Source organism: Lissotriton vulgaris, chromosome 5 (genome assembly GCF_964263255.1).
Source record: "Lissotriton vulgaris chromosome 5, aLisVul1.2, whole genome shotgun sequence".
Lineage (NCBI taxonomy): Eukaryota > Metazoa > Chordata > Amphibia > Caudata > Salamandridae > Lissotriton > Lissotriton vulgaris.
In genome coordinates this window covers 619,348,973-619,371,275 of record NC_141693.1, presented here as the reverse complement: position 1 = coordinate 619,371,275, position 22,303 = coordinate 619,348,973, and the positions used below count along the sequence as shown (strand labels likewise).

General features: G+C 45.3%; 1 protein-coding gene across 3 annotated transcripts in view; it reads right to left on the bottom strand.

Moving 5' to 3' along the window:
- Positions 1-22,303, bottom strand: part of OGDHL (oxoglutarate dehydrogenase L) — a 707,295-nt gene that overhangs the window by 369,804 nt on the left and 315,188 nt on the right. The gene's annotated exons all lie outside the window — the stretch shown is intronic.

Here is a 22,303-nt window from a genome sequence, read left to right as displayed (position 1 = left end):
TAAAAATACCCCTGTACCCCAAAACCCAAACCCAGCCCTGAACCCTAAAAATACCCCTGTACCCCAAAACCCAAACCCAGCCCTGAACCCTGAAAATACCCCTGTACCCCAAAACCCAAACCCAGCCCTGAACCCTAAAAATACCCCTGTACCCCAAAACCCAAACTATATATAAAATTACTTTAATTAATTTAATTTATTTTTAATATTTTGGTAATTTAAAAAAAGGTAAAATAAAATGATATACTTACCTATACTTACGTTGTAATGGCATGCGTTGTAATAGTATCTGCGATGTAATGTCATGCGTTGTAAAGGTATGAGTTGTAAAGGATCCTGCGTTGCAATGGTATGCGTGGTAACAGTATGCGTGGTAAAAATCGCGTTGTAACAGTTACATACCCTATGGGGACTATCCACAAAGAGATATTCAGCGACATCAGTAGTTTACAGTCAAACATACCTTTTGTTTAGCCTGTCAGGAATGAAAAAGAGGAATTCTTGGTGGCCCTAAATGCATGTAGATTTTTATCACAGGTGTGGAGAAATCCACTGTAGTAAATAGCACTTAAGGGGTGGGAACTGGGCATTTCAATGTGTGGTTTATCTTGGATGCTTGGGAACACCCAAAAACATGTACATTTGTGGGCATTTCCAATTCTGTCTATTACCTCTTTCGCTCTAGTAAATGCTCAGTAATTTAGCACAGCAAAAGGCTGGACTAACTCCCCTTCAAAGACGACAAGGGGAACTAATCAGTTGTACTCCTGGGGGTTGGTGGGGGAGTGTAGGATATTGGCTTTCTGCAAAGGTAAAAGGTTATCCCTTCAAAGAAAATAATTACGCCCAATGCGCTTGCATAGGAGTCTCTATTTCCACAAAGCAAAAGTTCAAATCTAAACAATGTGGAAATTCACAAAGGGGAAATAAAAGTCCTTAGAAATTTTGACATGACGAACAAGTCAGTAAGGCCTTATCTGGTCGAGACATGATCTAGCTGCAGATTCCTTACCTTTGAATTTCCCAGGCATCAGACTGGATCTGCAAGACTTTTCTTCAAGCAATACCCCTGCGCGCTGGTAGGTGGCGTCGATTGGCTTTGCATGGCGTCGTCTGGCCTGGAATTGACGTCCACGTCACCTATATAAGTACCAACTTGGTGCGCTTACATCAGTTACTTTTTCACAACTTTCCACTCATGGAGCATGAAGCCATGAAGTGAACTGACATTGGTGTGTTTGAAAACTAGGGCTCTGAAAGAGATAAGCACTGACCCTAGAAACCTGTCCGCAGTGCAGGGAGGATGGGTGGTTCGCTAAGGAAACTGCGGCTAGATCATGCCTCTAAGAGATAAGGCGATACCAAAGGTAAGCAACTTGTTCATTTGAAAGAGACATCTAGCTGCAGATTCCTTACCTTTGAATAGATACCCAAGCAATACCAGAAGAGACTGCAGGGAAGTTTACACTAGAAAATCCTGCAGGACTGAGCGGCCAAAATGGCCATCCCTGCAGACTTGACTGTCTAGGCAGTAATACTTGATAAACATGTGCAGGGATGCCCTCATTCTCGCCTGATAGATGTCCAGGACTGGGACTCCAGATTGCAATTCTGTGGTGGCAGCCTTAGCTCTGGTGGAATGAACCCTTAAGCCTTCAGAAGGTTAATTCTTTGCCAGAGCGTAGCAAATCGTGGTGCAGAGGATTACCCACTGTGAGATGGTACTCTTCTGCACCGCCCGACACTTCTTTGCACCAACGTACCCCAAGAGTTGACCATCCACCTGGAACACTTTTGTGCGGTCAAGGTAGAATGAAAATGGTTTTTTTGGGTTCAAATAGTTAATTTGCTCCTTTTCTTTAGAGGGATGTGGAGGAGTGTAGAACATGGGCAAGGTGACAGATTGTCCCACATGGAATGAGTTACTACTTTCGGAAGAAAAGAGGCCCTGGTGGGAAGCAGCAACTTGTCTGGGAATATTATCAAGAAGGGAGACTTGGATCATTAAGCCTGCAGCTCACTGACCCTTCTGGCAGAAGTAATTCCCACCAAAAAGTCTGTTTTGATCGTGAGCAGCTGGAGGGGACAATTATGCACAGGTTGGAAAGGAGCACACAGGTGAAGTGGAAACATATGTACAAGGCCTTTCAGGAATCTATGTACAATGGGTGACTTAAATAAACAGGGTGGGCCTGGCAGCCTCAAGAAAGCAGGCAAAGCAGATAAATACCCTTTTAGGGTGCCCAAAGTACAGCACTGTAGGGCAAGAGTCAAAATAACAAGCAAAAAGCATCAGAAAGGGAAGCAGAAAGTGGGTCAATAGACTTCTCTGTACAATATATTACAAATATGTTCCATCAGCCGGTGTATATTATCTTGGTGGAGGGACCCCTGGCTGCCAAAATAACATTACAAACTTCGGGAGGAAGGTCAAATGGTATCAACTGCTGCTGCTCAATCTCCTCGCAAGAAGGCGCAGAGTTAACAGGTTCAGGTGGAGGACCCTTTCCTGCTGCCACAACAGAAGTTCCACTCAAAGGGCAAGCCTGATTGGAGGATCGATGCTCATTTACAGAAGCTCAGAATATCAGACTCTCCGAGCCCAATCAGGAGCCACAAGGATGACTTGGGGCCAGTCGTTCTTGATCTTCTTGAGACCTCTGGCCAGGAGTGGTATGGGCGCAAAGACATACATTAGGCATGAGCTTCACTCGAGATGAAAAGCAAATCCGAGCGCAAGCAGCCTTTAAAACTCCAGCGCACAAAACTGCTGACATGCGCGTGCTCAGCGGAGGCAAATAGATCTACTCAAGGTTCTTCCCACTGCTGAAAGAGACCTTGCACCACCTTCAGGTGGAGATGCTACTCGTGATCTGCAAGGCGTTGGCGGCTGAGTTTGTCTGCCCTGGAATTAAGGGATTCTGCCAGGTTATGAATGAACAAGGAAATGCCCTGCTGTTCCAGCCATATTCAGAGCTGCAGAGCCTCTCGACATAGGGTCCATGACCCCAGTCTACCCTGTTTGTTGCAGTACCACATGGCGGTGGTGTTGCCTGTGAACACTTGAAATAGTCTTCCCTTGGATGGTAGTAAGGGTTTCAAGCTCAGAGCTCCAGCATGTTTAAGTGGAGTCTGAATTCTGCCGGAGACCAGAGTCCTCTGATCTCTAAATCTCCGAGATGGCTGCCCTACTCCAGAAGTGACACATCTGTCATTACTGTAAGATCTAGTTGGGGAACGGAGATGGGTCTGCCTCTGACCCAACTGTGATTTGCTAGTCACCACTGCAGGTCTCGTGCAGGTCCCTTGGAGATCTGGATCATCTCAGAGAGATTCCCCCGATGCTGCACTCACTGGAACTTCAGGTTCCACCCTGCAAGTGTCACTAGCAGAATGCAGGAGGCCCAGCAGTCTCAGAATAATTCTCAACGAAATCCAGGATAGAGGCTGAATCATCAGTATTTCGGTATCATAGCCTGAATATCCTGGCTCGCCGCTGAGGATAATAGTCCCAAAACTGCAATGTGTCCAGAACGACTCAGATGAAAGAGAGGATCTGAGAGGGAGTCAGGTGAGAGTTTGGCACGCTGATAGTGAACTTCAGTGAATGCGGGAGGTTCGCTGTAGTCTGGAGGTGGGAGACGACAGTCTGGGGCGAGCCCACCTTCAGCAGCCAGTCGTCAAGATAGGGGAAGATTGGCACCCCTCATCAGCTCAGATGAGGTGCGACCATCACCATCACCATCACCTTGGTGAACATCCGAGAGGCGCTGGTAAAGCCAAAGACGAGCACGATGAACTGAAAGTGCTTGTGGCTTACCTTAAACTGCAGGTAGCGCCAACCGGCAGGCAGAACGGAGATGTAATAATAAGCATCCTGCAAGTCCCACGCTACCATTCAGTCTCCCAGGTCCAGGGCTGACAGGACCTGAGCTAATGTGATCATCTTGAATTTTATCTTTTTGAGGAACTAGTTGAGGGCTCGTAGGTCTAGGATAGGATGCAGGCCTTTGTCCTTTTTCTGAACGAGAAAGTAGAAGGAATATCAACCACGGGTCGGAGCCCTCTCTATGACTCCCTTGGCCAAAAGAGGGCTCCGACTTCCTCCTGAAGGAAGAGTAAATGATCCTCCGGCAGCCGGTTGTAGGATGGAAGCATGGAGGGAGGTGTGTTCTCAAAGGGGAGGGAGTAGCCCCATTGGACTATCTGGAGGACTCCCCTGTCCAATATAATGGCTTGCCAGTGGTGGAGATGATCGATGAAACAGCCACCAACTCTACACCCATGGTCCGGAAAGGCGACTCTAGAAGGGTTTAGAGGCTGAAACTTGTGGGGTTGCCCTACGCCGCACAGGGATTGTGTACATTGCGTGGCTCGGTGGCTAGGATATGGCTGGCGCAGCTGAAAGACGCTTTCATAGCCACAAAAGGGCAGAAAGGCAGATTGTGGATGTGTGGCCACTGAGAGGCCCAATGATTTGGCCGTATCCTGTGAGTCCCTAAAGTACTCCTGCACCATGCCTGCCTTGTTTCTAAAGAGACGGGTGCCATCAAAGTGAGTGCTGGATCTCCTCAAAAGCCAGATGTTTTCAGCCAAGAGTGCCATCTAACTGCCACAGTCGAGGAAATCGCTTTGTTCAACGAGTCAGTCGTGTCTAAACCACACCTAATCGAGAACTTTGCTGCATCTCTCCCATCTAATATTGCTTGGGAAAGGACGGCCCTGGCCTCTTCAAGGACCTGTGGAAGCACTTGCACAACTGCTTCCCCACAGAAAGTGGGAATAATGGCCCAATAAGCATGCAGTGTTCATGGACCGCAATGCAAGGCTGGGAGAATCAAAAATGTTAATGCCCGAGGGGGCGTGGCTAGCAGCCAAGGGAGATGGCTGCTGCCTGAATGAGCTCTCGCCCATCCACGGCGCCCTTGACACGCTGCAGCCGATACAACCCATGCAAACAGTCCACAATCGAACGGGGTTGTCGGATACACCCCCCACAGTAGCGGAGTATGTTTTGAGGGGCCCGCACCTTCCCAACTGCAAAAAAAAAGGCCGCCGAAGTCCTGAGAGCCGGAGGAGTGAAGATGGCGGCATCGGCCCGCAGCGCGGGCCGACTCTGAGGGATTGGCGCTTGCGGTGCTCCCTACATGCGGCACTGACGACCTCAAGCTGCGGGACCAGAGTACAGAGCGGGAGAGCTGACGGATGCAGCCCAGAGCGCCAAGGAGGCCCCTTCCCTGAGCCACCGGGTGAGAGGGGGTTGCGGCTCCAGGGCAGTGCAGTAATCGAGGCCCCGGCTTTGGGGCCTAGCTGAAACTGAGGACGGAGTGGCGGCCGCGGGAGATGAGGCGGGTTTGAGCAGCCTCGAGCGTCGATATATAGCCTCTACAGGTGGCGGACCGCCGGTGAGTGAGCGGTGCGGAGGGGGGGGCCCGGCTGAGGAACTATTGGGCCCTGCACTGCGGAAAGATTTTGGTGGCAGCGCAGCGCGGGGGGACAGCCATACTCGAGGCTTTTGGGCCCATATCAGTTACTTTGGATGCTGAGGTGACGACAATAGGTGGATTGCGCACCTCGGTAAATTCAGTCACAGTAGAAGTTTCGCTACTCAGAGGAGACTTCAGAAAAATGGATGAGAAGGTGAAAGAGCTGAAAGTGGTGATGAATGCATTGCAGGAAGACACCTCGGAACTACAACGTCAGATGTTGGAAATGGAAAAAAAGCAGGTCAGAATGTCGCAACAACTGGATGATTATGAAGGAAGAGCCCGCCGCAACAACATACGAATCCTAGGTGTTCCGGAACGAACAGAGGGGCCGGCCGCGGGTCTATATGTAGAGGACCTAATCACGAAACACCTGAAACCTAAAAAGCTGTCCAGTTATTTTTCTATTGAAAGGGCCCACAGGGTTCCGGTCGAACGGCCTAGGCCTGGCGCGCCCCCAAGACCGCTGATCGCCAGAGTGTTTAACTATTGAGACAGGGACATAATATTGCAAACATCTAGGTCCGGCCCCCGCTGAAAATAGACAACTATGAATGAAGTGACTTTCTTTCCTGACTTCAGGGCCAAGGTTCAGGCACAAAGGAGAAGTTTCCAAGCGGTGAAAAAGGAACTGAGAGACGGGGAAGTCAAATACGCAATGTTCTTCCCAGCGAAACTGAGAGTAGAATCGGATGGTAAATCATGGTTCTTTGACTCACCAGTTGCAGTCTGGGACTGGATGGAGGGCTGGAATACCGTGAGAGGCCAGAACCGAAATCGCCTTGACAGAACAGGGATGAAGAATGATACTTGACTGGAAGCGGCGGAAACGGAGGCTACGATGGAATCGAGTAGATTGGATGAACAGGAATAATGCAGCTTGGTGTACTGCTGTGGGACCTGATATTGCATAAATGCGCAAGTGGTGGGTGTATGGGGGAGGTGGGCTTGCAATTCTACTGATTTATGGATCTACTGTGTTTTTGATATGCTTGGGGTATATGATGTGATTTATCGGTTGACTATAAGGATATGCCATGACATTGCTTAATCTTGCATACTGCATTAACGGCTGTGGTTATTAATGAAAGTAAAAGATGTCCGTGGATGGGGGGGCCAGTTCCCTCAGCGTTTCTAGCATGTTCGGGGGGGAGAGAGACACTCTGCCATGTTTGGGGGTGGGTAGTTTTAAATCCACAGGCAGGGGGAGCAGGGTGGGGGGAGGTAAGGGAGATTGGGGGGGAGACAAGGGGTTGGAGGGGTGATTGTTCTGATTGCCGAATTATTGTTTATTGTGAATGTTCTTTTTTCCACAAATTTGAAGGATAGACTCTGTAGTGCATGTAATAAGGTATATTGGCTTATTTTTTGTTGTCCCCTTTTGAATGACGTACTGATGACTAGTGCTAATCCCACTATTTGTAGACTGCTTAGAGAAGGATTGCCCTTGTTTCCGACCTACACAAAGGTGTTCACCTTATTGTTCGATAATGGCTGATCGCAAATTAGTGCTCTCTGTCCTTACTTGGAATGTTAATGGGCTGGGAGACAAAATTAAAAGGGGTATAGTCCAACAATATCTAAAGCGACAATCTCCAGACCTAGTGCTCTTGCAGGAGACTCACTTAGTTGGTAATAAAAGTAAAGCTCTGAACAGATGAGGTTATAAACTCCTTGTACATGCTGATTACACTACTGGCTCCAGAGGTACGTGTATCCTAGTTAAGAGGAATGTCCCTTTGACAGTTTTTAACTCACGGACTGACACAGCGGGGCGTTTTGCAGTGGTTGAGGTTCAGTGGGAAGGGAAAGCCGTAAATATAGTCTTAGTTTATTTGCCACCGGCATTGGGTAAGGGTGCACTGGCAGAGTTAGGCCGGGTGCTAACTGATCTCCCAGATGGGATCCTAATAATTGGGGGAGACTATAACATGACAATGAACGACTTGACAGACAGACAACCCAGACGATAAGAGTAGAGGTAAAACGAGCTTATGGCAGACTTCACGATGGCGTTAGGGTTTTCATATGTAGGGCGGGAGTTGCAGGGTGTCCCTATAGACTTTACATACCTCTCCAGTGTGCATGGCAGTCTTTCCAGGATAGACCATTTTTTAACCTACGCAGCCTCGGTGAGTAATTTCAGATGGCCCAAGACGTATCCTCGAGTACTCTCAGACCATTCCCCAGTAGGAATAGACTTCACACATGGTGCTCGACAACAAAGCCACACCATAGTCATTAATCCATGGCTGCTTAAAATCCCAGACATCAGAGAGGAGCTGAGTGTACAAACTGGATATTTTCTGGAAGAAAATGTGGGATCCGTTGAATCGGCACAAACGATCTGGGAGGCGTACAAGGTGGTCTTGAAGGGATATGCCTCTCGCTGAAAACGCAATACGTTGCAAAACGGCGGGAAATATTGACGCAGCTAGAGGAAGCACTTCAACGGCTTGAGGCAGACTATGCAGTCCGGCCAACGGATGAGGCTTACATGACCTAACGCTCAAGAGGGAGGAATATAAATTGAAAGCCCGCGAACACATGTTAGCCAAACAGAATGCTACCCACCACAGGCTATACGAACTGGGCGATAGAGCAGGGAAAACTTTGGCGTGGCTGGAAAAGAAGGAGCAATGCTCCAGGTGGGTCCCCAGATTACAAACCCCTACGAGAGGGGTTGTCTCATGCACAGATGAAATAGCGGAATCATTTGCTGACTATTTTGAAGTGGTGTATTCGCCCTCTGCCATATATACTGCGGAAGAGTCACGTCAACTTTTGGCGGAATGCGATGTACCTGCTCTGTCAGATGAGGACAGGGAGTTGTTGGAGGCAGACCTCACAGATGAGGAAATCCGAAAAGCCATAGGCCAAATAAAATCAGGTAAGGCGATGGGGCCGAATGGTACTCCAGTAGAATTTCTTACGGCGATGGCCTCCCAGATGGTCCCACATTTGAGGGGCATGTATCAAGAAAGTTGGGAAAAGGGCATTCTACCCCCGATCAGAGAATGGCGAGCATCGTAGTTTTACACAAGGTTGGTAAGCCGGTGGAAGATTGCCGTTCTTATAGACTGATCTCATTAATTAATGTGGAAGCGAAGATTCTGGCGAAGGTGCTCGCTACACGGCTGGGAGCGGTTATATCTTCTAGTGCACCCGGACCCATCGGGCTTCATGCCTGGACGAAATACGGCTCTCAATATTCACCGACTTAATAATGTGCTGGCTCGACAGCATTATTTAGAAGAAGACGCAGTCATACGCTCCCTTGACGCATCCATGGTGTTAGACTCAAATGAATAGTCCTATATGTTTGAGGTCCAGGAGAGAATAGGATTGGGCTCTAAATTCAGGCGATGGGTGAGCTTATTATATACTGACATATCTGGACAAATCAGAGTGAATAACTACACATCTAGACGGTTTTCCCTACGTAGAGGCACCAGACAGGGCTGCCCTCTGTCGCCACTGTTGTTTGCTCTGATATTGGAACCCTTGGCGGCGTGGGTACGGAGAGATGTCATGAACAGGGGCCTAAGGTGGTCACATGACTATGAAGATAGAATATCACTCTATTCAGATGATATAGTGCTATACCTGACAAATCATTACCTTTCTATTATTTTGGTCCTTGACATCTTTACCAACTTCGGAAAATATTCCGGTTATGCTCTTAAATGGAGCAAGTCAGTATTGTATGTCTTGCATGGACAAACCCCACGCCCAAAGATTATACCCTGAGGGTGGCAGTGGACGGCTTTAGATACCTAGGGATCTTTGTTACGCCTGATCCGGCCCTCTTCTATGGTCGCAACCTAGCGCCGGTGTTAGCACGACTGAAAGCGGATGTCCAGCATTGGAGATCCCTCCCACTGTCGCTGATTGGCCGTGCTGCCCTCTTTAAAATGCTTGCTCTTCCAAGGTTCTTATATGTTTTACAAAACTGCCCGCAAAGAGTTCCGGATGCTTATTTTACCGCGGTAGAAGGAGAGGTGCATACACTGCTTCAAAAATTAATGAAGGGATGGTACGATGGAGGTATCGCATTGCCTGACATACGTCTGTATTACTGGGCCTCGCAAGTGGTGCCGGTGAATAGATGGAGGTAGGCCCCACCAGATGACCCGGCGTGTGCCCTCGATAGGTATCAGATGGATAGAGCTGGCTACCTTGGGGCGCTCTAAACTAGTTCACAACTAAAGCAGTTCATAGGTCCCACAAAACACACACTGCAAATATGGAAATTGTCTAACTCTCGGTTGGGTTTGGCAGGCAGGCTAACCAAAATGACGCCGCTGTGGCATTCACAAAGGCTGGGTATGCTCTGCCATCATCTGGGATTTGACAAATAGGACAGGATTGGTATTTCGACAGTAGGAGATATGATTTAGAAGGGTAAGATCCTTCGGTTTGAGGAGTTACAAAAGGCTTATCAACTGGCGCCCACTGAAAGCTTTCGATATTTGCAAATAAGGCATGCGTTGATGAAGGCATTTCCCAGCTGTGTAGACATACCGGAATCCTCTCCTTTAGAGGATCGTCTGTTAGATGGACAACTACACACCAAAGCAGTCTCCCTCAAATATAAGAAGCTTAGCAATAATATGCCAGACTCTTTCGAACAGCTCAAGGAAAAATGGGAGGGCGATCTGGAATCCATCGAGGATGAGAACTGGAGGCTGGCTTTGATGTCTCCCAGAGAGGCTGCCATCACACTTAGATACTGCCTTGTCCAACTTCGTGTTTTCCACCGCTCATATATGACTGGAATCATACTAGCAAGGATAGGGACTAGGACTGACTATAATTGCTTCAAGAGCTGCGGGCAACCAGCAATCTATTACCACATGGTGTGGGATTGCCCAGCGATAAACAGCTGATGGGGTAGAATTGCAACACATATGCAATCTGCTTTGGGAAAAGAAATTACCTTGACTCCACGATTGGGCTTACTCAACATCTGGGAGGCGACGGACTTGACAGAAACGAAACAACAATTTGTAACGTCGCTAGGGGATGGGGAGGAGTGAAGCCACCTGAAGTAGCACTATAGAATAGGGAAATGGATAAATGCATGATAGCAGAGAAAGAAGTATTTATAGTAAGGGGGTGCCCGAAGAAATGGGTCAGGAAGTGGTCCAAATGGAATCAATACAAAGGAGCAATTTGTGTGTCAGCAATGGTAGAGTTGGAACTGAGAAGAGTTAGAAATGGAGCACAAGATACGTAAAGTATAACTTTGATTGAATTTATTATTCATGTGAAAAAAAACTGTATATGATACGATGGGATTGTATGCACTGAACTGTAAAGTTTGTCCTTCTTTTCAAATAAAAACATAAAAATAAAAATATATATTTTTTAATGCCCAACTGTCCAGCCCCTTGGATTCCCTGTTCGGGGTAGCAGAGGGAAAGCACCATGGGAAGAAGAAGTGCTCCAGGGTAGGGTGGGTAGTGAGAGAGCTTGGGTTGACCAGAGCAGGGTGTTGGTGGTGGGCTATTGTCCTTTTCACAGAAGCCCTTGTACTGGGCATGGACCAAGTTCCCAGAGGGCCTCATTAAATGAGAGCAAGGGGTTCGAGCAGGAAGTTCCCGTCTGTAGCACTTCCGTCAAGATGTCAGTCTTGACCATCACTGAAGAAAGCTGAAGGCCAAGGACCTCAGCTGCGCTTCGCACCACCATAGCTTATGACGCTCCCTCCTCCGTAGCCATGGTAGGGGAAGAACGCATTCCAGTATCTGGAGAAGGATCCAGTCAGCTGTTCTCCCCCAAGTCCTCATCCCATCCATTTCTATATAAGGATAGTCTTCTCAAGGGCCCAGCGACCACTCCCAATCTTCTCCCACTTTTGGCCTCTCAGAATAAGGCTCAGGAAGGAATCTCAAACCAGTAAGTCCTGTTGGTGCCAGAATTGGCATCGGAAGACACTGGTCTGGCTCTAGGTCATCTGGAATCAGAATGGAGCTCGTGGCGCAGTGAGCATTGGCGTCAAACTTGGTGCCGGGGAAGGTCGCAATGGCACGACTGGAGCAGGTCCAGAGTCATCCTTGGGTCCATGGAGGGGGCATCAGAGCTGGAGCCGGAGCAGCCGGCGCGGAACCTAATGGGCGCCCTTCTGATCCCCACGGAGCCCGAAGGCGCACTGGAGGGGTCGGGCTGCTCAAAAATGAGGCACATGGCCTCATAACATTGTTTCATTTGACTGGGGTCGCTGCAGCTCCCGGAAAAGAGGAGAGGTGCAGAGTCAGCCCAGGTGCAGGTTCCAAAGAACGCGGCCTTGAACGTCGATGTTCCACTGTCACTTCGGCTGACGGACAGGGAGAAGTCAAAGCACACTTTAACTTCTTGTGCTTCTTGTGCCTCCTACCTGGACGCCTTAACGATTTCAAGTGGGAGGAAGAGGACTAGGGACTCCCGGAGCGGTACCAGGACCTTTCTCACGACCATGACTGTAACCTCCCAGGAGTCAGGCGTGACATCGCCTGCCGGGCTGCGAGCAGCTTTAGGGGTCACTGCCTCAAATCCTTCTGCATCATGGCTCGGCAGTCGGAGCACGACTTCGAGCCATGGTCACGCTCCAGACATTACAGGTAAACCAATTGCAGATCCGTAACAGACATGGCGCAGTGACAGGCGCTGCTCGGTTTGAACTCTGAAGTCTTCCTAGAGGACATGACTTCCTACACACCACAAAAGGGGTCGACAGAAAGTCGAATAATCCTGTCAAAAAGTGGCAGGGGGTAGTTCTCTTCACGGATCAGTGCTTGACATACCGAGGTGGCACTTGTATAGGTGATGCAGACATCACTTCCTGCACAGACAATGCTGAAGACTCCACGTAGAGCTGACCAATGCTACCTACTAGCGCGCAGGGGTATTACTCGAAGAAAAATCTTCCGGGTCCAGTCTGACGGCTGGGAAATACAATGGTAAGGAATCTGTGGCTAGATGTGTCTAAGAGATTTTGCAAGTAGTATGCCCGATACCGAGCCTGGCACCACGTTACAGCTATACTAATGGAATTGTTTGTTAATAACAAAAAGTAGCAAGTATGCACCCATACGTTAGACTACTTCCACAGGTGTAGATGAACAAGTTACTTACCTTTGGTAATGTTCTTTCTGGTGGATAGTCTATCTAGCTGAAAATTTCTCACATTCGAATTCTTCCATGCACGAGACAAGATTGGGAACTTTTCCAGCAATTGCTGCAGTGCTCCGATAGGCAAGCCAATGACTTCATGGTGGCCATTCACTATCTACGAAAGTGCTAGAAGCGAGCTATACACACATACCAACCCTGTGTGCTGACATCAGTTTTCCTTGAAACTCTTCCACACTCTCCAACTAGGTTAAACCATGACAGGACGTAAGCATGGCAGTGTTCAAAGTCTAACTTGGGACCTTTTCAACACCCTAAAAGCAAACTGCTCAGAGTGGTGAGGAATCTGCGAATTGATAAAGCATTCACCTGAAAAAGCATTTCCAATGTTAAGTCATTTGTTCTTCTGATGAATTCTTCTAACTGTAGATTCCTCACCTCTTGAATAGATACAAATGCAGTAGAAACTACCAAAAGGTGGAGGGTTTAAGGACTGGACTTACACAAGGACATTCTGCAGGACCGAGCGGGCCCGAGGGCAGGGGAGACAGCCATGACAATGAGGGCTTTACACCGTGCTGCTATTACGACACAGCCATCACAACGCAAGGCGTTACAACGACTTGCGCTGGATGGCGCTAGATACAAAGGAATAGTATGGTTTACTATTCCAACACCTTCCCTACTGTTGCGTAGGCTGGAGTTGGAATAGTAAATCATACTATTACAAAATCCAGCGCCTACAGCGCAAGTCGTTGTAACGATTTGCGTTGTAATGGATGCGTCATAATGGCAGCGCGGTGTAAAGCCCGAGTTGTCATGACGTACATCCAAGGGCAGGATGGTAAACTGGCACGGTTACGACTTCACCGCGAAGGGCTGGCACATGACAGTACATGTCTTACAAATCCAAGACATCTACTCTCCCAGATCCAGGGCAAAGAAGACCAGGGAAATAGTCAACATATTGAACCTGCCCTTCAAAAAGAAGGTGTCAAGAACCAAAGGCCTAATACCTGTCTAAGCCATTCATATTTTTAGGGCACCCCCTGACCAATAGTGACTGTACTTCCTGGGGAAGGATGGAGACAAATTCTGCTAAAATCTCAGCAAAACCAAGACGAACAAGAGGAGGAGTGGACATAAAAGGGAGGGCAAAAACATGTTAAACAACCTTCAGCACCCACTGATCTGAGGTAATTGTACGCTCGCTAGGTGATAAAACCATATATTGCCCCCCTATGTTGGCCCATTACCATTGGAGGGGAAATGAAAGCACCTTGGCAGCAGTCATGGCAGGTGACAAAGAGGACGATAACTGCACTCCTTGCTGGTGGCCACAGCCTCAGCTGCCACTATACGCTCTGAAGCCAAGAATACCTGTAATGGCTGCAAGGTATGCCTTTGGAGACAGGGAAGACTCAGTGGTTATCCTCTGAACTTTTGGTATTGTTGGAGCAATTGGCAGGGTGACAGTGGCAAGACCAAGAAGTGGGCTGTGGCAAAGCTATCTTTGAAGCACTCCAGCACAGAATCAGCTTTGTCTTAAAAATGACTGGAGCTGTCAAATGGCAAATCCATAAGGGATGTCACCACATCCCCAAAGCCCAAGAAATCCCATTGGTACACATCCATGCATGATTGAGGATCATCACACTGTTGCTCATGGATTGACCTGTACAGTCTGTCGTACCTAGACCTTATCTCAATACGTACTTAGGCATGTCCTGACCCTATGAACCATTTACATGAACACATTCCTGAAGTCCTGGGGAAGGTCAGGCAAAATCTCACTGGCCATATTCCAAAGTACTGTGTATGGCCTTATCAATCATAACTGTGAATTACTGGCATTTCTGCCTCGTTTCATTTAAATTTTGTTCATCTTAAGCAGAACCTATTGTTATTTCATAGTTAGAAAATAACAAATTAATGTGTCAAATACATTACAGACACAAGAATAAACAATATTTAAGTATCATCAATATAATAAGGAATATAAATCTCTTCAAGGAATTCTACGGACTGCAAATCCAAGGATAAACAAACCTAAAATGCACAAATATGCTCAAATTCCTAACAATATATTCTCCCACATTAATAAAAATTGAGTTATTCCAATCTAATTTAAAGCACTATGTCATCTTAGTGGCTTTCTTTGTAAAAATGTAAAAGGCTTAAATTGCTCTAAGTGGGTTATTATCAAATCATGTATCTCTCAGGTACTGAGGTTTCTAGCCTCAATATTTTGAAAAGTAAAGCATAGTGCCTTAAGAACATAAAAGCAGTTGTTAAGTTTTACAAAAGTTACCTCCTTACAGAAGACAGAATTCGGACAGTCATGCTTATCGAAGATTTAAGTGGAAAAAATGTAATTGACTTGCGCATCACCCATTCCATAACGGTTCATTCTTTGATTTACATGTAGGGGTTAAATTGCCTCTAGTTATTTCAATAGATTGACCGTGTTAAGGTCTTTATTTGAAGCCTAGTTAAGTGAAGGTCCAAACCCTTTGGCAGCTCTGTGAACTATATTCTACTTTTAAGGAGGCCCCACTGGGAAGTTCAACTCTTTCTCAGATGAATTCACCAGGCCACTAGCACTCTACAAGTCTAAATAAAGGCCTGCATTCTTGCAATGAGGTGGGAGTAAATAATCTGCCTCCTCATCATTATCTTCATGATGAGGAACATTTGATTTTGAAGGCCTTAAACAAAGTCTGAGTTCAATCAAAATTAAGTCTGTGGCCTTTGTTAACACTGAAGTTGAGGAAGTGGCACTGCCTGGGAGGACCCCCAGGCAAGAGGCTGCACTTTAATCATTTTGCAGCTCAACACGAGCTGGGCATGTGCCAAAGTTCGCACTGGATCAGACATTGGATTGTATCCGGAACTTGCACCCCTGGAGCCCAAATTAAGAGTGATCAGTACCAACTTCGCCTTCAATCCAGGGGAGAAGGCATGGACCTTAACATGGTTTGTGACCTGAGGTGGCCAACAGGATCATCAGGAGCCAGGGTAAGCACAGCTGGTAGAAGTCAGACTGGGCACCCCGGCGGCTCCATGGGCATAATGGCGCTCAAGATGGATCTAGTTTTGTCTGAAAGATTTGCAGCCTGGCCACTTTGAGAGCCTCTCCCTGCTGCGTGGTTGATGACAGCCTGAGAAGCTCTGGTGTGGCAAAGTCTGCTACAGGACAGGTTACATGTTGGCTGATTGAGGAGAAGTCAGATCCTTTGAGTGTCAATTGTGTTCTCGAAGTGGGAATGACAGGAAGTACAAGAACCTGGTTTGGAAGATTTTTCTTTCAACTTTGTCTTTAACTCAGCCAAGGACAAATATTTGGAGCAGGGATGGGGCTTGGAACATGAGTGGACCCAGGACTTGCAGTACGAGCGGACCCAGGAATCACAGCATGACCTATCTCGTTTATTATGCTTGGCAACATAAAGTACTATTATACAAGGACAAGGGAACCCAAAGGTAATACCATAGGGACCTTGGGCAGTATCATATTATAGAGAACAATGGTCTCTATTCTGAAAAGAAAATACACAAGAGGGGATAATCATACACTAAATAGTAAGTATGTCTTTTGTCCAGCCGGACAAGAATTTATTTTCATAGGTTTTCAATAGTAGCGTTTATGGAACAATTAATAACAAGTGGGCACAGCCGTTACCCACAAAACACAAGACAAAACAACAAAACAGATTGGCCAAAAGGCAAACAAAATGGGTCTGTATACTTGTACTCAGTTAGACAGACATAGATCAATTTCTTAACACCATTGCATACTATAATATAGCTCAGTCTTATTGCATATGGTGTATTGGTGTCGACGACGTTTCGATGCCAACATTACATACAAGGCATCATCTTCAGGACAATGGAATGAAGCATTGGAGTCTTGACAATATAATATATTGTGCCTTTTTGTCAATACTAAGGCAGGGGGTTTAGCCTCTTAGCAGCTATGGAACGTCCAGCTCCAGTGCTGAACAATCCATTGCGCAGGTGAGGTTCGAATGTCCAACGGCCGACGGCAGCACTCCTGAGGTAGTGGTGCCGTCGGCCGTTGGAATAGCTGCAGCACCTAAGAGGTTAAATTGCGTCTCACATGTTTCTTTGAGGTGCGTGGGCCTTCACAATCGCTTGGGAAGCAACACGGAAGTAGATTGAGCCATCCAGCTCACAACTACCGCAATAATGCGGTTGTGCATTATTCATCGTCTGGCCCCCAGCTAACGCGATCGTGCTTGGTCGTTCTGAAATACGGAACTGATACCTTAATTGCTGGCAAACCGACCACCCGTAATCAAATTGTGAAGGCCCACGCGCCTCAAAGAAACACGTGAGATGCAATTTAAACCCCCTGCCTTAGTATTGAAAAAAAGGCACAATATATTATATTGTCAAGACTACAATGCTTCATTCCATTGTCCTGAAGATGATGCCTTGTATGTAATGTTAGTAAATCACGGATGCCTGGTCTCGAGTTTAGTGCTGTTTTTTATTTATCAGCAAGTATGAGCTCTTTATTGAGTTGGGAGACTCATTGTTACTTAACTCATTTCAAATGTTTTTCTTACATATACATTTCAGTAAGAGGTTGTAACACATCCTTCAAATCAATTTATACATATAAATCAAAATTCATAAATCAGTTGCACGTGAAGAAATCATAACATGAATGGTTGCATAAACATTACACACATAGCATGAATCAACTTTATATAAAGGTACGCCAGAATTTTTAAATTTCTGTCCCTTCTCTTAATTCCTTTTGTAAATTTTAGGACTGAGACACACTATAGGCTTGTTGCTTATAAAAGTTCAAAAAAGTCCTGCGTTGCAGGACATCCTTTCTATTTAGTGCCTTGTAGTGGGTTCGAGAAATAGATCACGTTTTGGAAATGCCGACGCGTTTCCAAACCCGATATGGTTACTCGGGTTTTTCCTCAGGGCAAACCTGGGTACCTGGTGAATTAAAAAACCAAATTTTAGTCTCTGCTCTGCTCTTTCTCTTATTCTACATATATTTACATGGTAGTGGGGCATGAAGTACCTGTTTGTTTCGAATACGCGAAGTCGTCTATGTGGTTATTCCTGACCTTGACCAAACCCGAACGAGGACGCAACCCTAGCAAGGGAGACGCGCCCACCAGCCTAACGCGGAAATCCATCCCTGCCAGTGCCCGCTTCAAGAAGACAGCGCGATCGATTTCAGAACAACGATTTGTGCTCACACACCTTAACATTAAGTAAGTGGTAATTAAAAACAGATATGCCCATGTGTTTATAACAGAGAGAGATAAGGCGACAACTGATGGTCTCCTTTCTCTTGATACAGAGTCAAGGTCAGGAATAACCACATAGACGACTTCGCGTATTCGAAACAAACAGGTACTTCATGCCCCACTACCATGTAAATATATCTAGAATACGAGAAAGAGCAGAGCAGAGACTAAAATTTGATTTTTTAATTCACCAGGTACCCAGGTTTGCCCTGAGGAAAAACCAGAGTAACCATATCGGGTTTGGAAACGCGTCGGCATTTCCAAAACGTGATCTATTTCTCGAACCCACTACAAGGCACTAAATAGAAAGGATGTCCCGCAACGCAGGACTTTTTTGAACTTTTATAAGCAACAAGCCTATAGTGTGTCTCAGTCCTAAAATTTACAAAAGGAATTAAGTGAAGGGACTGAACTTTAAAAATTCTGGCGTACCTTTATATAAAGTTGATTCATGCTATGTGTGTAATGTTTATGCAACCATTCATGTTATGATTTCTTCACGTGCAACTGATTTATGAATTTTGATTTATATGCATAAATTGATTTGAAGGATGTGTTACAACCTCTTACTGAAATGTATAAGTAAGAAAAACATTTCAAATGAGTTAAGTAACAATGAGTCTCCCAACTCAATAAAGAGCTCATACTTGCTGATAAATAAAAAACAGCACTAAACTCGAGACCAGGCATCCGTGATTTACTATTATGAATTTGTCCCGCCTGGTCCTGTAGGACAAAACCCCTCTAGTAAATACAGTATGTAATGTTGGCATTGAAACGTCGTGGACACCAATACACCATATGCAATAAGACTGAGCTATATTATAGTATGCAATGGTGTTAAGAAATTGATCTATGCCTGTCTAACTGAGTACAAGTGTACAGACCCATTTTGTTTGCCTTTTGGCTAATCTGTTTCGTTGTTTTGTCTTGTGTTTTGTGGGTCACGGCTGTGCCCACTTGTTATTAATTGTTCCATAAACGCTACTATTGAAAACCTATGTGAAAATAAATTCTTGTCAGGCTGGACAAAAGACATACTTACTATTTAGTGTATGATTATCCCCTCTTGTGTATTTTCTTTTCAGAATAGGGACCACTGTTCTCTATAATGTGGCAACATAAAGTGTCACCTTGCGCACCATGTTGGTCTTCAGATCCATCAAGGAGCATTTCTCACAAACCTCAGTGCCATGCTTGGACCCTAATCAGCACAGGCTGATCTCATGCAGATCTCTAATCCACATCAGCCTCATGTAGTCTCTGCACGGTTTGAAGCCTGTAGGCTTCAGGGGAAACATTTTCCTAGCACACTGTTTTAAAAAAGAAAAATTTGGGATGGGCAAGACACCACCAAAACCTCTGAGCGCAAAGAACTGGGTCTGCGACACAGGGAACAGAATAAAAGGACATGACATCACTGTGCAGGGGTAGTACTATATACATCCCCGGGCAATCACTTCTGGACACCGTGCCAGTTACCATGCAATTGCTGAAAAAGTTCCAGATCTAGTCTAGCATATCTGGGAATTCCACAAATGAGGACTCTGTGGTTAAAAATATCCATCAGTATTGCTACTTTTAGGGTGATAAGGGCCATATAATGTATATACAGGAGAATATGTCAATGCTATTTCGGCAAGCTTTCATTATAGTTTTGTCAATAGAAAAATGGGAGTAAGGATGTTTGAATTTTTCCAAAATCAGTGATAATGTACTCCATGTCTTATTGTTTATATTAATTTAAATTTTCACTGTCACATTCTTTGAAATCTGATGAGAAATATCTATGGAAGTAACCATAATAAGAACCATGTTTGTGTGGACTGCATCACTACTTTTCTCATTTAAAAAAACGGGTTGCAATGCATAAAAGGATTAGAATGAGCGCCCAATTTAATTGAGAATTATATTTGGTGCTAATGTCTGCATTTGATGATAGGCATTAATATTAATACCATCATTGCTGCAGCAATTCCCCTACTGTGCTGAAGAACTCAGAAAACAATGCAATCATGACGAGCTCAGCTCGTCATGAGGGTACGAGAGGTGTACCTCATGACGAGCTGAGCTCGTCATGAGCATCGAAGGGGTTAAGGTGAACAAAGACAAATCACTAGTGGTGCTTTACAAAAACGTATGTTTCTTCTTTCTGTACTAATAACAAAATTTCACCAGTACACCTCTTATTTTTCAGGTTTTCAGAAATCTATTGGGAAAAATATAGGCTCAAAGGTAATACACAGGCAACTGGAGAAGTGTGTAATTACTGCAGAGAGATTTGAATCATCAGGGCTAGGTTAAAGTGTAAAAGTTAACATGAATTGAAAGAAATTAATCAGTACAAACAATGCATATATGAAATATTGATATTGGCACAGAAGTGATTTTGATTTGATTCAATTTAAATTTTATATAGCGCTTGAATGCCCAGGATGAAACAATAAAACGATGCTTCTCTAATGATTAAAAAGCCAGGTCTTAAAAAGAATTCCTGAAGGACAGGAGGTCTGAGCAGTTCTTTAGGTCCGTGGATCCATGGGGAAAGAGTTCTACAGCTTTGTCATGCTCAACAGGAAACGTCTGCCCTCCCACACCCCCCACAATGAAGCTTGTTTGGTCCTTGGGAGCACTAAACACTTTGCTTCCGAGGATCTACGTATTCTGGATGGAACATACGCCAAATAAATACGTCCTGTAGATAGCCAGGGCCGATGTTATGCAGTGCCTTGAAAACTATCCAGAGAGCCTTAAATTCTATCCTCTTTGCCACTGGAAGCCAGTGTAGCTTAATCAGGTCCTGCGACACAGACTGATATTTTGAGATTCCCTACAAAAGTCTAGCCGATGCATTCTGTAATTTATGAAGGAATCTTTTCTGAATGCCCATTAAGTTCCCATAGTTCAGTTTGGCAAGAGGGGTAACCACTGTTTTCTGTAGGTCTGAGGGTATGAAGGGGCAAATTTCCTAATTATTCCTAAAATGAAGAATACTGATGAGGCAAGAGCATTAACCTGATCTTTCTAGTTAAGTTTATTGTCGAAGACAATACCCAGGTTCTTCACTTTTTGGACTGGTGAGGGAAAGGCCCCCATTTACTGCGGCTCCTTGCTTGGTGACCAAATTGAAGTATCTTTGCCCAGGAGAAGGACCACCGTTTTCCCTGAGTTAAGCTTTGGACAATTTAACTTTATCCAGCTGCCTATTTAAGACATACAGGCGTTGACTCTTGAGGCATAATCTTCAGGATTGCTGAAACACTATTTGGTTATCATTGACATATGACATCAAAGAGAACCCAAAAGATTTGATAAGGCTAGGCCAGTGGAGTGACAAAGAATGAAAAGAGTAGGGCTCAATGAGGAGCCCTGAGGCATCTCACATGGCAAGCAAAACTGATCAGAAATTAAATCTTCTAATGCAACGTGTTGCACTAAGAATTCTATCAAGATAAGGGCAAGGCTGCTTATTCCTGACTCAGCTAGCCGGTCAATCAGAATGGTATTATTGACTGTGTCAAAGGCAGCCAAGAGATCTAATAGTATCAATGCAGCCTTTCCGCCTCCATTTAGGATGGACCTTGTCTCCTCCGAAGCGGCTACCAACGCTGTCTCCGTACTATATGCATTTCGGAATCCATAGAGTGGAGTCACGCAAGCCTTGAGGGTCAATGAATAACTAAGTTCTGTGTATAAAGCTTTCTCCAGTAGTTTAGCTGGAAAAGGTAACATAGAGATAGGTCTATAACTACTAAGCTCTTGTGGATCAAAACAATTTTTTTTTAAATTAAAGGTAGAATGGAAGCCTTCTTCCATTTGAGAGGGAAGTAACCAGTGTTAATTGTTTTGTTAAAAATTGTAGTCAGTTGAACGCTTAGCATTTCTGCAACAAGATGAGCATTTTTGGAGGACAAGGGTCTAATGGAGGTACGGATTTAGTGCTTCTGATTAGATTAGAGACCTGCTCTATACTAAGCATATAGAATTTATTAAAAAAACAGCAGTTGTGGGATGCCCTCTCTTGACTGTCAGGACAGTGGCAGATGTTTGATTATTAGTTAAAAATGAGTCATACACTTCTTTTACTTTTGACTGAAAAAAATTGGCTAAGATATTACAAAACTCTTAGCCGCAACTGTTAGGGATAGGCATTTTTGCCAAACTTTTCACAGTATTAAAATATTTCGGTTTTTTCCTCTAGTATCTGCTTTTTATACTCTGCGATTGATTGCTTATAAATCTCTCTTTAATGAGGATCATAGTTAAATCTCCAGATTTGCTCCTTCCTTCTGTACAATTGTTTCTGGGCTCTCAAGCTCTAAGAGAACCAAGGTTTCGAAGGAGTGTTCCTGCGATTAATAAAAACTTTTTCTGGTGCGAAGATGTCAATTGTCCTTCCTAGCC